This window comes from Urocampus carinirostris, chromosome 10, assembly GCF_059441175.1.
Source record: "Urocampus carinirostris isolate Australia breed hairy pipefish chromosome 10, RoL_Ucar_1.0, whole genome shotgun sequence".
NCBI lineage: Eukaryota > Metazoa > Chordata > Actinopteri > Syngnathiformes > Syngnathidae > Urocampus > Urocampus carinirostris.
In genome coordinates, this window is record NC_142358.1 from 41,318,240 (window position 1) to 41,336,761 (window position 18,522).

The window sequence follows — 18,522 nt, forward strand, 5'->3', positions numbered from 1 at the left end:
GTGTCTTCCAATTCATTTTAGACACAATCTACTAGAATATTCAGTTGTTAAATCAGTGATTCAGGGCTTCATTCCATCTTTTTAAGCTCATTGCTCTCATTTTTCATTTGTCAGCCCGTCAAACGAACTTCTGCCCCGCAAGACATGGGTTTTGACTCTGTCCTGTTTTCCCGTTTGTATTTCCAGTCCGGTATTGTTCCCATTTATTTCTGTCCTGTTTAATATCGGTTTCCAGTTTCGTTCCCGTCTATTTTTCTCCGGTTTATTATTCTCTCCAGTTTTCATTCCCAAAGGTCTTGTTTTTTTTTATTACCACTAATAATGTAAAAATGAAAATGAAATAATACATTAGAAAAAAAAAACAATATTCTTGTCACGGTTGCCATGGCGCCGAATTGGCCCCGCCCGTGTGGCGCCAGCTGCGGCTCATTGACAGATTGGCTTTCTATCTATTTAAGCTCAATACTCTCACTCTTTGGGTGTCAGTCCGTCAACAAACCTCTGCCCCGCAAGATGTTGTTTTGACTCGGTCCTGTTTCCTGTTGGGATCCCTTGTCCGGTAATGTTACCGTTTATTTTTGTCCTGTTAAATATCGATTTTCAGTCTCATTCTGTTTATTACTCTCTCCAGTTTTCGTCCCCGTCTTGTTTGTCCTATTTATTTTCGATATCCTGTTTCATTATCTATCCTGTCTGTCTGTCCCGTCCTGTCCGGTATCAACCCCATCTGTCCGATATCAACTGGAGGAATTGTAATCGACCTCGTCGGCCTCTGGCTTCCTGTCTTTCCACGCCAGACCGCTGCCTAACGTGCATGACCCCCCATTACCCGTAAAATAAATGGCTTGTGTGAGAACGACACGCGTTTGGGTCCTGATCCTGTTCTGGTTCATGACAAAAAATACTATTAAATATACTCAATTATTAAAGAAAAAAACGCATTATACTAGAAAATCGTAATGACACAGAACTATTTCCAGAAAAGCTCCGTGGGCTCTCCAACTGTCCTCAGGGGGCGCTCTGGTGCTCGCGGACCATACTTTGGAAACCAGACAGGAGAGAATCGAGTTTCAGTTCAAAACTCTCAATTTGTCAAACAAATGTTCCTTATTGGAGTAACAATGTCACAAAAACGGGACTGACAATCCCCACAAAAGAGGATAATCCACTTCCCGCATTAGCCCATGAAAACAAGGTAGAAAGACCGGTTTTGAAAAGAATGCCCGGTATGGGGAACACACTCTTAGACGTAAGATGTAGGAAGACAGCACGGATGGACATATTCTCTCAAAATCTTGAAAAATATCGATTGGTTTCTTATCAGATCCCTACTTTGTGGAAGTCAAACCAGGAGAAAGGACATTTGAAGGTTGTTTAGGTCTTTTGCTATGGGGAATAATGGTAAGACCGGTTTACAGCTTGTATTTTGATTGTTTCGTGTCAGACTGTCGCAGTTCTTAAATTTTCGACACGTTATCTTGAATTTATGTGATTCCTCTCTATATCGTATACAAGTATTTCTCTGTAGCAACCTTTTTTGTCCGCATCTTTCTCTCTCCCTGATTTTTCTCTAAAAATCTCTCAAAAAGTCTCAAAGGGCTGTATAGACTACTAATACACCATCAATAATATAATACATTTTACCAAAAATACTACTACAGTGATACTATAGTTCAAAAATATTATTACATAAATATTACATAACTACTAAAGAAATACTACAAAAATACTACTTTTATTGTGTTAAAAACACTTGAAGTACAGTAGTATACGTCTACTTGAGCAGTTGTCTGACAAGAGATTGTGATTTATTCTATAGCAGGGGTGTCGAACTCATTTCAACTCGGGGGGCCACACGATAGAGCAAACATTCTGTCGGGGGCCGGACGAGTCGATTAAAGAGAAAGAAAAAGAGATAAATAAATGAGAGAAAGAGGGAGGGAAAAGGAGAGAGGGCGGGACAAAGAAAGCAAGAGAGGGAGAGAGCGTGAGAAACAAAAGATAAAAAGTCGTGAGAGAGGGGGAAAAGAAAGTGAGAGGAAGAGAAAAATCCAAAGAGAAATAGAAAGACAAAAGGAGAGAAAAGAGAAAAGAAAGCGCAAAGGGTATGAAGAGAGAAAAGGAAAAAATGAAGTTAGAGCAAAAGAGGTTAAAAGACACACAGAGAGAAAGAGACAAGAGCAACAAAGGAAGAGAAAAAGAGAGACACAGAGTGAAAGAGACAGAGCGGGAGAAAAGGGGTGGAAGAGAGAGAGGGAGAGAGAGAAATAAATACAAGTACAGTGTCTTTGTTGGAGGCACCTGGCTTTGACAACATCAAGTTGACATATTTCAACCTGCAGCTTGTTTTTTCTCTTGTGCTTCTCTGAGTGTTGTCTGGCGGGCCTGATCTGGCCCGCGGGCCGCCTGTTTGACACCTGTGTTCTATAGAGTGAAACTTTATATCGTTTTACAGTTGACTTTTGTTGAGAGCAAAATACTTGAAATACAGTAGGCTGTGTCTGCTTGACCAGTTGTATCAGGCCGTGAGAGTTTTTTCTCGAGAAATCTGCAAAAAATGTTGATTTAAAACTACATGAGTTATACACTTGAAGTGTTTGCAATCATTTAACCCTAAATAGAATGTATTTCAAATATTATTTTGGATTTTTGATCACTTTTGGTGACACTCATGTTCAATTTTATCGTGTCCCCGATGCAATGTCATCAACTTCCTCAAAGAGTGTAGGCCATAAAATAACATCACTTGTTTTCTTTAGTAATTTGAGATACAATGTTTTTACTTGCTATTTGTTTAAGTTCTTCATGTCCTGATAGTAATGATCCACCCTGTGAGAATGTCCTCAATTGCCCCCCAAAGACTACAATTCCATAAAAGCCATTTACAGGAAGTGACATCATTTGATTTTGGCGGGAGTTCAACTGTATAAAAATAGGTTAACCTTTACTCTCCTAAATTTAAATTTATCTTATGTGTTCTACTTGTATGAGGCACTCTTAAAGTTCAACCCTCTTATGTCAAATTATGGAAAAAGCTTATTGAGAACATTTTTTTAAAACATATTGGATTAAGTTATTAAAATCTTGTTAATCTGTTGAAAGTTAACTAGCGTAACATTGATCAGCTAAATAGCTAAGGCTAGATTAGCTTGAAAAAGAAAAAAATCCACCCTGTCCACCCTGTTAGGTCTATGAATCCAACAGTAGGGACATAATGGGGGGAAATTAGGTCGGGGAGTGATAATATTTGTAATATCTTCATAGAGTATAACTATGTGTTTAAGAACCAAACATTTTTTTTAAAATAAGCCTTGTTGGTAAAATTTTTGTTAGGAAATGTCAGGGTGGAAAACATTCAGAGACACTGTTTAAAAAAAACAAGCTATATCTATAATTATATGCATTTCTGAGCTTGACCACTATGTATTTCTTACTGTTAGACATATTAGTGTTGTGATAAAATCATAAGACAGGTTTTTCCCCCTCCAAAAATCCTGACACCAAATTGTTACTGCAAAAATGAATCACTCACGCAGTACAAATTTAGTTTTAGAACAACAAACGTGTTTATCGTCAGTATCTCTGAAATTGACTCTCTGGAAAAAAATGAAGAGTTAAAAACAAGACATTGGTTCCTGTGCATTGTTTTTAGGATTCATTCATTCATCAAGTTATATACGATTTTATACACTGTTTTATGTTACGTAAAGTCAAATATACTTGTTCTAAAATCTGACTTCAGTGTTTGAGGGCAAACTCTGAGAGAAGGGTGTCGTAAACCGCGCTTTGCGTTGGAATGAGCCTTTTCCCACATTCTGTGCAAATAACAATGACTTATCACCTCGGAGTGGTGGAGTATGTGCCTGGCACCATTCTGTCCGGAGGGTGATAGGTTATCACCCCTCCTCCCATTCTTCATATCATGGTTGGAAAATTTGCATCGACGACCGCGGACCAATCAGCCAGAGGCTTGGTCACGGGGCTTGACCATTTCTTCAGCATGGGTTATAGGAACAACGCTGCAACCCTGTCGTCTTCTGCACACGATTGTAATCTTGGCACGGCAGAAAGATCCGATTTGTTCAACTCTTTGATTCGGCTAAATAAATTGATATGGGGACTACAATCGTTGATTGGCTAATTACATTTCTCCGGCTTCTGAATATGCTCCAACTGTAAGGGTTTTAGACAAGACACGTGTCTTCGGAGTCAGATTTCAGTTTAATAAATGTTAAAACCTTACAATTTACAAAAGTCTTTTCCTTTTTCACAGTCTCATTTCTGCTTGTATGTTATTAGGCAGTAGGGTAAACCCCACGGCGGTGGGCGTGGCCGTGGGGTTCGGCATCCTGGCCATTCTCTTCACCATCGCCATCGTGCAATTCTGCTACAAGTACAAGTGCAAAGCCTGCAAAAAATGCTGCAAGAAAAAAGGTGAGCGGGCAGAACACAATTTTCCGATTTTACTCCAAAAATGACGTGGAACTTTCCTTTGTTTCTGTAGAACGGCCTCTGACGGACAGAGTGCTCACGTGAGTATAGACTATAATGCCGGCGTTTTTTAACTCGTGCTAGTATGCCGTGAATTTTTTTCTAGTGTGCCTGCAAGATATTGAAAAATTTTATGTTTACGAAAGAAAACATGCCATTGCTTTATTTCAGTGATAAGCACATTAACTGTAACATTCATCCATATCAGTAGGTGGCAGCATATCACCCTCTTTTTCCTTTTTCTCTACTAATTATCTCCTCATGAAATGAGACAGAGAATATATATTTAATGACTTTTATGATGCAGCTGTTTAAGATTGCATTGCAAGAAATTATAAAAGAAATCGAATCAAATACAAATCTTGCACGTATTTTCAATGATCATTTTCTTATTTTACCGGAAAATAAAGAAAAACGTTTGTAACTAGTAAAAAACACTAATTGTTCCACTGGAGAAATATTTGTACCCGTTTTAAATCATATTTTCAATATTTGTCGAGAAAAACAAGATGAAAATAGAGAGTAAAAATGAAATAAGTGTTGTAATTGTACCAGGGGAGCCATTTTGTGTTAAATCAAGTTATATTTATGTTAGGTTCATGTCCCCAACATTTTTAATAAAACGCTCTGCAATATAGGACAAAGAGAATCGGTTCTTTATAATTAGTTACTTTATTAATCATCATATTGAAAGCCGCCGACATTCCGTTGTTAGACATCTTTTCGCTCGCTCTGCCCTGCTTGCTGCGCTCTGGCTCGGCTCGGCTCTGGCTCTGAGGATCTCCTCGAAAAAACCTCCCTTCTAATATTCAGTTTTTGCCTTTGCTACGTAGAGTTGATTAGTCTTCTTTGGAAAGCTTGTCATCTGGCTGAAGATGGACGGTTTCCTGTTGTTTTGGGAGAGCCTCCTTTTCCTTCTTCTCACGCTTTTTGGTTAAAAACAATCTTGAGTTATGGCATGAAGAGGTCATAGGTCAACATACATCCGTTGGTATGTGAGAACAAAACACAGTCTGTACATCGAAACACAACTCATGGCCTTGCAGGCTGAGAACTCTTCAAACATAGCTGAGAACACATATAACATATTAAATGTCAACTGTAGGATAAATATAATTATACAGTCCTAACATTTCCCTCCTCTTTATCCTACAGTTGATATAATACTTCATTCAACTGTCATTTCGCAATACGATTTTCAACAGAGAAATCATGAATACAACACAGTTGTTACACTTAGAGGTTGTCGTCATAATGACCAGGATCTGAGTAAATATAAGGAAAATGCAGAGACAGGCAATCATCATCAACATTTGTGTCATTACAATTTTCACCATCGTCATTTTTATGGTAATTGCCAGAGTCATCATCAGCATCGGTATCCGAGGGCAACAGAGCATACAAAGGTACCATCTTTGCCTGCATTGGGGCAAGAGCTGTTGTAATTAGTCTTGTTAGCAATGTTCTTATGCACGGAATACAACAACATCCACACAATGTGAGAATTGCCGCAAAAACGGCTATTGCCATCATGGCTGATATTATTATTTTTTTATATTTTCCAAACGTATCTCCAAAACCATCCCACATTGATGTGTCAACTCCTGAGTGGTCTTTCATCTTGTTGTTAAGTGACCTGAGGCCTTCCAGGGCCTTTGTCAGACTTCCGTCTGCTGCCGTGTTGTTCGGTATGAACGTGCAACATTGGTCACCAAAGATAGAACAGACCCCTCCCTTTTCAGCCAGTAGCATATCAACAGCAATCCGGTTCTGGAAAGCCATGAGGGAGGTAGCAGAGAGTTGCTCGTGTATGGCGGAGAAACCTTGTTCTGTTTTGTTTCCTAACTTCTGCACATTGAAATGGATATAGTTTATTCTGTCAACATTTTTATTAATTGTACACCAATAACAAATCAAAGATTCAAAACCCGCTGCTACTTGATCTGCTAATTTGTATTCATCTGGTACGCCTCTTGGAACACCGATACTGTCGATGTATGTAGGATCATTGTCACTCCAGGCATAGGTAGACCTTTACTTTTCCATGCATGTGGTAACAAGCTCTTCACAGATGTTAGCAATTCAGGGATTGTGGTGGCGGTTATAGACACAGGTAAAATAAGAGACACAGATGCACACAATCCCGTGGTATTGTACGGTAGTCTATCATACAACTTGTCTTCTCCACACCACCACCAGATGTCACTCCGGGAGAGTGGTTTAAATGTTATATTGACTGTCAACATTCGGTGACATTGTATATCATTCAGACTACACACAACACAATCATTTATGACAGCATGTGCCGCCTGCTCAGCCATTAGCAACCAGTTGTTATCTATCCTTGAAATTCCTGTGGTAACTTTGAACCACCCATCAATGTCTTCGACTGACATGCTTACTGATGTGATATTTGTCGTTACAGAGTAGTTACTTAATTTTGGCTGATCAGTCGATTTCATACTGTCATTTACACACACTACGACCGGGAAAAAAGGGGTCCATGCCCGAGGACCAGGCCCATAACGTGAAACCCCAGCACGTGCTGTTAAAAAAAAATCTGATCCCGGAGGTCGAATTGTCTGGTTTGTAACGGTTATAGTCAGTTGTAAATTGCTTCCTTGATGCTGCAATTTAACCCGATTTTTTGAAATACTGGGCCTCAGAGCTGTCCCCTGGGGTCCAGTACTCCCCTGCTTCCGTTATAACCAAATACTCCCACCCTTGGAACGCTCCGTGTCCAAACACGTACCACCAGTACTCCTCCCACCCTTGCCCAGTAATATGTGTTGGCTGTCTCCCTAGACTGCCTCACTGGAACACTTTTAAAGAGGTTATCGGTATGGACATCACAATGGTGGCATTTGGTGGCACAGTCACTGTCACAGAGTTGTTATAGGTCCACGATATTAACCAAGAGTGCATGTTGTGGCGTGTTTACTGGGGAGTCGGCACATTCCACTAACACCCCTGCTTATATTAAATTTTCAATCACTGGTTGTATCCCAGCCATAGCATCTGGCTTGAGTGGATCAGGTAAGAATACTGCTGCTATGGCAAACATTATTTTGTACACACAGTTACCATAAACACAAATCATTATTCAAGTAAGCACAATCAGTTTCATACTTATGAACAATTATTTTCCAAAGCAAAAACGCAACAGGATTTGCAATGAGCGTTCAAAAATTGGCATTTGAGCGTCCATTGAAGTTCCATGATTTTCATTTGTTTCCAAGAGGGCACTCGAAAACCACTCTATATTTTGCTCGAAAAAAGAACTGCTACCATATGCAATAATATTTTGTTTGTACATGATTCAAATTGAATCGTTTCTTCCGGCGCCGTCACGAATGGCAGCCACTCCAGCAGCTCCCGTGTTATTTTCGATTGTTCTCGATTGTTTGTTCTCAGCTCAGGAATGCTGCTGGAAATGTGAATTTCCCTTCGGGGATGAACAAAGTATCTATCTATCTATCTATCTATCTATTTGACTTTGTCTGAATACCATCTTGGCCTAGTCACGCTGTTTGGTAATGCTCAGCAGAGCTTTCTTCTTCACATTCAAAGGACATGTGACCCCTCGACCGCAGGCCCAACACTTCACGTCTCGCCGTGTGTGTTACCCCCACACTCCCGTGAGCTCGTTGTTTATGAGCGTAGCTGGGATGTGCTCCATATCACTCCCTTGGCCTCGCTGTTGATAAGCGGCGCAGACAATGGATGACTGTCTTTGGCTCTTTCAGCAAATTAGTCCATGGCCTCTTTTTGACAGATTTATATGTCCTTTGGAGACTTAGAAAGAGTCTTTTTTGCGGAATTCACTGGCACTTGAGAGTCTCGTTAATTCCACTGTGCTTACGTAGTGGGATTTTTTGTAAATTAGCCGGATTATTCAAATTTTTCTCAATTTAACTACTAGTAGACATTATCTTAGTTTAATTAATTTCTATTCATTTATTTCCCATGCAATTATTCTTAAATTAGCCCGATATGTCTCAAAATCAACTAATCCGTTTTTTCCTATGGCCCTCTTCAAGATTGATCAGTTTCTCATTGTCTTCTAAAAATGCTCTTCCATAGAAACCGTTCCCTTATTAACTTAACCAAACCATAAGTCAGTATTTGTTACACATTTGTTTATCACTTGTCAATCGTAACACTCATTCTAAAAAAATTCAGTGTGTAATCAATTGTCCTCCCAATTGTCCTTTGGGCTAAACTTGTCAAAATTCCAAACCCTCACACTAAACATCAAAAATCTCAAAAGATCAACAAAAATTTCTCAAAAAATGCCAAATCGAACTTAATGTCATAACTTCTCTAATTGTATTTTCTTCTATCTGTAACCATAATCAATCTTTTATTGATTCAATATAGAACAATACATACTCGTCACTTATGTCTTGTTGAGTGTATTTATTTTGTTTATTCATTATCTTTTATTCTGCGCAACAATCTTTGCTTCTACGCATTAGTCTATGTTCTATGCAGCCCTTCGAGATCCCTTGTGATCAAGGCTATACAGATCAACATGATCTGGTCCGACTATTAATACGTTTCTTTTTTTCCTTTGTTTAAAAGAATCATTTCATTCATTGACTGAAATAGCTTCAGCTACGTTATTAATTATTTCTAGTCTCGAATTTTCTTTTCTGTAATACGAGAACAACTAAGGAAATAATCTTTTTACGTCTTACGCCTCTTTTGAATTTGTTCATTTACGAACAAGAAGATTGACACTAAAATTATGGACCATTTTTAGTCAGCTTCATTGCTTTAATCGTCCTTTCTTTATTAAGAGCAAAACTACACGTCTTAAAGTTATTACCCTTTGCTATTCGCATTTTCAACGAAAAATGATTAGTTGTTCACTCAAATATTCTTTCTTTTTATACTATTCGGTATAATTATCTTGTATTATACACTCAGTGTTTTCATTTTCCCGCTTACCTGTCCAAGACGCATCATTTATGCTGGGTGCGCAACCTTTTTTTTTTTTTTTTTTTTTTTTTTTTTTTCTTTAAATTTTCATTATCATTTAGTTTACTCTTTAACAAAGATTTAACGCATTTTTGAATTTGCTGTACGAGTTTTTATTTTCCTGCACGCCGATCTTAGCTAATGAGATCTCGTCGCTTCGAGATTACGTCATTGTTGTTGGTAATTCTTGTCGAGCGAAGGTCAGTCTTTTTATTAGACAAACGGCTTTTTTCCTTGTTCAATTCATCAAAGAGAGCTTGCTTTCAAACGGCTCATTTGCTTTGATGATTGATATCACGAATTATGTTGTACTAAGAAAAGTACAGTAAGTAGAAAAATGGAAAAAGACAAGCCTGTTATTCGCAATTACCATCAACAAATGCAGAAAATAAATTAATAATTCGATGATCAAAACTGAATGAATACGCAGATATTTACTATATTTGTCACCGATTTATAAGTTCGATCTTTGTATCACTAAATTTCAGGGGTTCTGCCAAGATCTATAAATCTTTTAGCAAGCTAGTACACGGAATTCAAAATTCCTATCATATTATCATTATTGATAGTTCAGTTAAAAAAAAAAATCATATATATCAGGGTGTCTCTTGCCCACTGCCTGATGATTGCTGGGATGGGCTCCAGCACCCCCGAGACCCTACTGAGGATAAGCGGTGCAGCTGCTGAGATGAGATGAGATATATATTATATATGTGTGTGCAGCACGGTGGCGCAGTGGCCAACACGTGTGCGGCATTACTAAGGACCTGGGAACAGGTGTGTGTGTTCCAAGCCAGCCTGCATGCTCTCATTGTTACGGTTTACTTTCCTCTTTCAAAAAACATGCATTTCAAGTGGACTGACTGGTCCAAATTGTCCCTATGTGTGAATGAGCTAGTGAATTGTCTATCTTTGTGTGCCCTGCAATTGGCTTGCAACCAGTTCAGGGTGTCCTCCAATCGCTGCTCGATGATCGCTGTGATGGATTCCAACAAGATGAGATCTACTTATCATAGTTATGGTTCATACCGGCCGAATATGAACACAAAACTTTTCTGGTTCTCACCTGTAACGCCTTTATTGTTGACATATTCCTTTAATATCATAAAAATTGGTTTTTCACTTACCATCGTTCATCCCATTCAAATATCTTCATCATCGTTAGTAATGCTACTTTTTTTTTCTCACCGTTCCTCCATTTTCTCCTCAGCGGATTTTTTAGTCCAAATGAGACAAGAACCAAAATTCTGAAACTCAAAAACATCGTTAGAGCAACACTTTTGCTGTAAAATCAAACGTTTCCTTCCTTTGCAGTGTTTTCACGATAGTTCACTAATATATATATATATATATTTTTTTTAGTCTATAATATTTCTCATTATGGCAACAAAATAGTGTAGTTTTTGTATCACTACAGTATTTTTGTAGTCGAATTTATTATTGTAATACTTTGCAATTCTCTCATTTCTTGTTCTAAAGCAAAACAATATGTTATGTCTATGTTCATTTGCCTTCAAATAGATTTTCATCCTTTATATAATTTTCTTTTATTTTTATAGCTTATCTATAAAATTACTGTCACATGTTTTGACTATTTTTCACCAAATGCATATTACACAAATCTCAACTGTATGTAACATCTTACATGCAAATATTTCTGTGTAAATATTGTTTCACTATAACTTTATCTTCTCAATTTAGTGTCCACTTAATTCCTGCGTCCTCATATTCACCTCTTTTTTTTTTTTTTTTTTTTTTATTCACAGCTTGCTCGGTGTCACGTGTGAATCCCCCTTCTAGATTTAAAACCATTATTTAACCCAGAAAAATAACTCCCTTTTTAATTAATCACTGCCAAGGCCGTGCTATGACCCATGATCTGACCTACTCAGGATTAATCAGTTTCTCGTTATCTATATCTATGTTTTACTCTGTCAATAAGGGGGTCCACTTGGCCTTTTAGCCATTGAGAATCGGGCGGTAAAACCCTACCCTCTTCACGGCTTCTCCTCGGAAGTGGGTAAATGGCCTGGGGGGTATTAGCGCATGTGAATGATTTTTTTGGCATATTGTGGGGGCGGCGTGGAGCGAGGCATATTACTGTGTGCCTGCTCTTCCTCCCTTTAATCGACGCGGTTCACTATATGGCCCTGTATATTCGTTATCCTCCTTTTTAGGATACATTACGGTATTTCCACAAAGGTAATGCCATAAATCGCAAATGGTTTGCATCTAAACAACGCATTTCAAGTCAATGAAGATCTTCAAAAGCACTCTATAATGTGCTCCACTCTACCCATTTACTTACTCTAGATTTAAAACAGTTCAATGTTGAAAAAGTAAGTTTTTTTTTTTTTTTTTTTTCCCAATCTATTGTATTAAGGTTAGTCTCACTTAATTTTCACCAAATTATCTCTCTTAATATTTAATTAACTTTCCCCTTTATGTTTCTCTCTCCCTTTTTTTTTTTTTTTTTTTTTTTTCTTTAAACCAATTCAATCTACTATTTTAGCTTCACCTATTTAATGTGAAAATGGCATGTATTTATTTATGAGTTATCTTACTCATTTGAATTTCACTCAATCCATTTTTTCCATTTTAATTGAAAGAGAAAAAAAAAAGTATTTATAAACAATTTTTTCAATATTTTTTGGTATAAAAATGCCCTTATCTCAAATTAGTGTATTTCAATTCACTCAATTAGATTTTTCCTATTCTTCCCAGTCCTTTTTTACCAATTTTTTGAACTGAAAACAGGAATATTTTATCTTTTTCGGTATTATTCTGGCATTATTTTGATTTAACGCATCTAAATAGCTCATTTATATTTTTCCCAAATTTCTCACTTTTATCCAGTAACACAGAGGCTCGATTGCGGTCGGGTCTTCCTTATAAATGACTCTTCACCTATGAGTTCATCGAGTATTTATTATTATTATTATTATTATTTTTTATATAAATACAATTGCCCAGGGGCAACTTTATATTTCATTCGCTCTTTCTCAATCACACAGACGTCTTGTTTTTTATCGTGATCACGTTCTTACATCGCTTGTTCTTTTTCCACTTATTTTCAGTTGACAGAGGACTCCGCACATCCTTGTGAAATTTAACTAACTTTAAAGCGCTGGGTTAGGGGAGTCCACACCTCCCGCGGAATTTTAACTGTCTGAAAACTATTTACCTGATAGAGTCTAGAATTGTCAGGGTTTTTCTGTTAAGAATCTGCCCCCCGTAATTTCTTTTTTTTTTTTTTTTTTTAACGGAGGATTCTTAAACTTTGTCTCTGTTAAGATTTTCCTTTTCTACAGAGAATTCTTAATCTTTTCGACGGAGGATTCTTAAACCTTAAGAATCTACCCCCCCCCGCTCGCGAGTCAATTTCTTTTACCGGTTATCTACATGCACACAATGTTACGAATAAATTTTACTCACGATTCTCTAAGTCCTTGGCTTTCCGTCAACCGTCAGATCCCAGCCCGCGAGGGAAGGTCCAGTCCCGGAAAAAGGGTCTTTATGCTGTGGCCACAGTCTTTGCTGGATTTTCCTCTCGCGTCCTGGAATCATCTGGTATCTTGGAATCCGGTTTCGAAGGACCAATTAAATGTTAGGTTCATGTCCCCAACATTTTTAATAAAACGCTCTGCAATATAGGACAAAGAGAATCGGTTCTTTATAATTAGTTACTTTATTAATCATCATATTGAAAGCCGCCGACATTCCGTTGTTAGACATCTTTTCGCTCGCTCTGCCCTGCTTGCTGCGCTCTGGCTCGGCTCGGCTCTGGCTCTGAGGATCTCCTCGAAAAAACCTCCCTTCTAATATTCAGTTTTTGCCTTTGCTACGTAGAGTTGATTAGTCTTCTTTGGAAAGCTTGTCATCCGGCTGAAGATGGACGGTTTCCTGTTGTTTTGGGAGAGCCTCCTTTTCCTTCTTCTCACGCTTTTTGGTTAAAAACAATCTTGAGTTATGGCATGAAGAGGTCATAGGTCAACATACATCCGTTGGTATGTGAGAACAAAACACAGTCTGTACATCGAAACACAACTCATGGCCTTGCAGGCTGAGAACTCTTCAAACATAGCTGAGAACACATATAACATATTAAATGTCAACTGTAGGATAAATATAATTATACAGTCCTAACAATTTATTAATCATTATCACCAGCAAATTTGTTCCACCGGGTGATGATTTTTACTCCTATTAGTTAATATTTTTGTAATTTGACTAGAAAAAAATATTTAAAAAATATAGCAAAAATAAAAGTTGCAATCAGCCCAGGGGAGTCAAATTTAATTGTATAGTCTGAAAGTCATGAGAAAAAGTTGGCGGAGACCATGGCAGAAAACTTGCCTGCCCAGCCATAAAGTTGCCTGCCTCATTTTTCACAACTTGAAACACAATAAGACGACTCATCGCAAAAAAAAACCCTGTTGCAAAGTATTAAGGATTGATAATAAGAATATATAACAGAACAACTCTTTAAAATTTAAGTTTATTATAAATCTACTTAAAACAGCATATGACATGGCTGTTTTCCATCTGCCATCAGTATGTACCTGTATATACTCATCTTCATTCATGAAATGTTTGCGTTGCGTCGTCTGCTACAAGCCACATGAACTCCTCTTTCCACGATGCTTTTAATGTACGTTTATGTTTTGTAGCGTCATACATTTTGTCAGCTTCTTTTGAATCTTTCTTCTTGGGCTAATTGCTCGATTCCTAAACACTTCTTCATTTTACTTGTGTTCTTTGTGCGTCTACTTTGGAAAATAATATGCAAATGCGCGACCTTATAACGCTCGGGAGAGTCCGGAAGCACCAAGTTATTCGATGCGGGCTTCTGATTGGCTGCAGAGTATGCAAATTGCCAAACATTCATGCAATGTTTGCGTTGTGTCGTCTGCTACAAGCCACGTGAACTCGTCTTTTCATGATGCTTTTAATGTACGTTTACGTTTTGTAGCATCATGAATCTTGTTCGCTTCTTTTGAATCATTTTTCTTGGGGCTGAGGTTTTGGCTTGATTCCGAACCACTTCCCCATTTTTCTTGTGTTCTTTGTGCGTCTACTTTGGAAAATGATATGCAAATGCACAACCTTATAACGCTCGGTAAAGTCCGGATGCACGAATTGATTCGATGCATGCTTCTGATTGGCTGCTGAGTATGCGAATTGCCAACCAAACTGAAATTCCGAAATTTCCAAACCGAGCGAAGATTACGAAATCGGAATAAAGCAATCGTTTGATTTGGGAAAAACAAAAAGATTTTTTTTTCCCCTTGAAAAAAAGTTTCCTGAAAAAGTTGTCGGCCAAACCTTATTTCAGACACTGGTATATATGTCAACTTCAAATTTGTTCCATGATGATAATTTTGCTAATTTCAAAGGAGAATTTTTGTTATTTGTCTAGAATAAAACATAGAAAAATACTACCATTAAAATACAGTAGTATAGTGAACAGGGCTGGGTAGGATTACTTTAACTGGATTACTTTTGGATGACTCCAATACCAAATATGCTAATAAAAGACAAAAGAAACTCAATTTGAATCAAATGATGACTCACAAGACGTGGTAAGCTTTCTCTCCTGGCTTTGATCTCTTTGATCTCCGGCAAAACGAACATCAAATGCCACAGAAACAAAATGAAAATAAATCCAGTTTTTTGCCGTTCCATGTATTCCGTTACTCCCTAAGCCTGCACAAAATCGAGTCATTTTATTCATATTTAGTTTCTTTTGTCTTTTATGAGCATATTTGGTATTGGAGTAATCCCAGTCATTGAAAGTAATCCAGTTAAAGTAACCCTACCCAACCCTGATAGTGAATACAGTAAATTCCCATACTACAGTCAAATGATTTAACACGGCGACCACAAATGATAGTCAAATTTTTATAACATCAATTTACACAACATGATAATCAAGTTTAAAAAAACATGAAACTGGGACTGGAATATAATTTTTTAAACATAATTGATGGATTGACTCAAAAAGGTTAAAAAACACTGCACAATTCCATTCGGAAATTAAAAAAAATATAACTATTTATCGGACATGCACAAATCAACTGAATATATTTCCTTTTTTGTTTGCAGCAAGATCGGCCTCAAAAAGTCTTCTCCTCCTTTCACCATTTTCCAAAAATGACCTGAAACTTCTTGTACATATTCTAAAACATATTCATAAATCTTCAATTGATGCTTCAAAAGAATTTTTTTTACAAGTCCTTTATATTGTTTATGTGATGTGATGCTACTGTGTATGCACTGTTTACATGTTTTGAAAATATTGCAAATAAAATTAAATTGATCAATTGCAAATAACAGGAAATTTTTCACCTTGAAATTTCATGCGTGTAGCTTTTCTTTTAGATCTTTTCTGAGTAGTTTGAATTGAATGACTCATTGATTTTCAACAATTTTCTGATGCCGTGGCTGACTAAAAAAAATAGTATTTTTTTTCTGTATGCAAATATAATAAACTAATTGTTGTTCTAATTGTGCCAAGGGAGGTTTTTTGTCATTTTCAATGTTCTAGAAAATTCCTTTTTGCAGCGCTTACTATTTAAAAAGTGTTCTTTAGCTTTAAATCACATTTTTAAGTGTAAAATGAAAATTACACATTGTCTTTTCAGAAAGGAGCAGCACAATTTGTATTGTATGATATATGTACAGACGCTCCTTACTTATGAAAAACGGTAGATACAAACATTTTTGGGGGGATTTCGAAAACTATCCGGACATTGCTGTAAGTTAGATTTGGTATTGTGTGCACCTTTTTCTGAGGACGGGACATTACTGTAGTTCTTCTTTCCGCCACTACCAGGCATGTGGCGCTGTGAGAGGTCACCCAGCATACACCCCAGAGAAGAAATCTGGCTTCTACTTCCTAGTTCGTGTGCAAACATTCTACGTGTATGTATCTCCGGCGCACTAAGAACTTTGACATTTTTATTGTTTAATATCTTGTGCATTCGTTGAATATGGTTGGTGTAAAGTGTAAAGAAGAGGCGAGTCGTTTCTTTTGAAATGAAAGTGGAATAAGAAAGCCTGATGCGGTTGAGAAAAATGGTTGGATCGATTTTTTTTTCGGCCACTTTTTACCACGGAGGAGGAAGTCACCCAACTCTTGAAGCTTATCTTCCAAAAGTAAGTTACACTTAAATTTAATAAGTTATTTCAAAGAGGCAGGCTGTTTCTTTTGATATTTAAGTGGAGTAAGAAAGCTTGATGCGGTTGAGAAAATGGTCCGAACGCTTTTTTTTCAGCCACTTTTTACAACAGAGGACCACCTCTTGAAGGACATCTTCCAAAAGTAAGTTAAACTCAACTTTATCTTTGTTTTTATTATTTTAGTACAAAACAATACAGGTTACCTATTCGAGTCAAACATATTTATATAAACCTTTAACATACAAAATGCCATGGACAATTCAATCATGTCCATTAATTAGAGTTCCCATATGATTCAATGCATATGTCGACAAACAGAATACTAATCCAACGTTGAATGTCCTACAATATATTTGTGTCTAACACAAATCCTTACATCAAATTCAGTAATCCGATCACTGAAAGTAGTATTGAGTCGTGTTTATACGTATAAACAGGGTTGGGTAGGGTTACTTTAACTGGATTACTTTCAATTACTTTTGGATGACTTCAATAGCAAATATGCTAATAAAAGACAACAAATTCTAAATATGAATACGATTACTAAATTTTGTGCAGTAACGGAATACATGGAACGGCAAAAATGATGTTGGCAAGCTGTTTGGATTTATTTTCATTTTGTTTGTCGCATTTGATGTTCGTTTTGCCGGAGATCAAAGCCAGGAGAGAAAGCTTACCACGTGTTGTGAGTCATCATTTGATTCCTATTTAGTTTCTTTTGTCTTTTATTAGCATATTTGGTATTGGAGTAATCCAAAAGTAATCGAAAGTAATCCAGTTAAAGTAACCCTACCCAACCCTGCGTATAAAGAACATTTTCTTCCAGATAAAGACACACGACAACCATTTTTTGGTATTTACTTATCACAGTCAGACTCGAAGTGTCCAAACTGCACTATTGGTTTTTTAAATGATTTTTTTATGAATACAAGGTTGTTGTTTTTTTACCATAAGGGAGCGCTTAATATCACACACCGTCCTTTTAAATGATCTAATCTATAATCATAGTGATTTTAATTATTAGATTTGTATTTGAATCAAAAACTTCTTACATGGATAAAGATCATTCAAAATGTAATTGTTGGGGTAGGGATGCATGTTAAATTCCTAAATATATATACAGTGGAACCTGGGTTTTCAAACGCCTCTCAGTTCGAAGAAATCGGAGTCCGACCAAAAATTTCAAAAAATTCTTGCTTTGCTGTTTGGTCAAAAAATCGGAGATTGAACGCCGGTACTGCGTGAGTGCGTACGCTAGGGTGCCATGCTGAGCAGCGTACGGGTGGAGATGGCTCTTTCCCTGAGCGACTGTTATTGCGTGCGGACGTGATTCCTTTTGCTTTTACTTTGAATATAGGTGTACGAAGTGTTTGAGCCCCTAATTATGCCTCCGAAGAAAGTCAGTGCAAGCAGCAAAGTTGCTACAGGTGAAAAAAGAAAACTATTGGATTTCGAGAAAGGCATAATAGCTCCACCGTCCGCCTTCTGCTGACCACCACAAAGGTAAGAAATCCTATTCATAATTATTTTCTTTATGGGTTAGCTTTAAGTTTACGTTAAACATTCAGGGTGTTGGAACAGGGCCCAACATTGAGGGTGTTGGAACGGAGCCCCCTTTCCAATGAAGCCCTAGCCACTTGTGGTGCTAAATGACGTGTAAACGACCTGATCTTTTAATTTTTACACGTTCATGTTAGCGTCATCTTTCGTACGGAAGATTACGATAACTCGAACGTACGATTAGCCCGGGTTAGCTTTATGTTTCTGTTAAACATTCAAGGTAAACATTCAGGGTGTTGTAACAGATTAAAACGATTTACATTATTTTTAACGGGAAAAATGATTTCGGTGATTGTACATATCGGT

At 37.3% G+C, this 18,522-nt stretch overlaps 1 long non-coding RNA gene across 1 annotated transcript; it reads left to right on the forward strand.

Annotated features, from left to right (window-relative positions):
- The first annotated feature begins 1,225 nt into the window (after positions 1-1,225).
- LOC148358958 (uncharacterized) lies at positions 1,226-15,985 on the forward strand. Its single transcript, XR_015851570.1, has 4 exons — positions 1,226-1,401; positions 4,300-4,434; positions 4,505-4,532; positions 15,580-15,985. It is a non-coding gene; the product is annotated as an uncharacterized LOC148358958 (long non-coding RNA).
- The last annotated feature ends 2,537 nt before the right edge of the window (positions 15,986-18,522 follow it).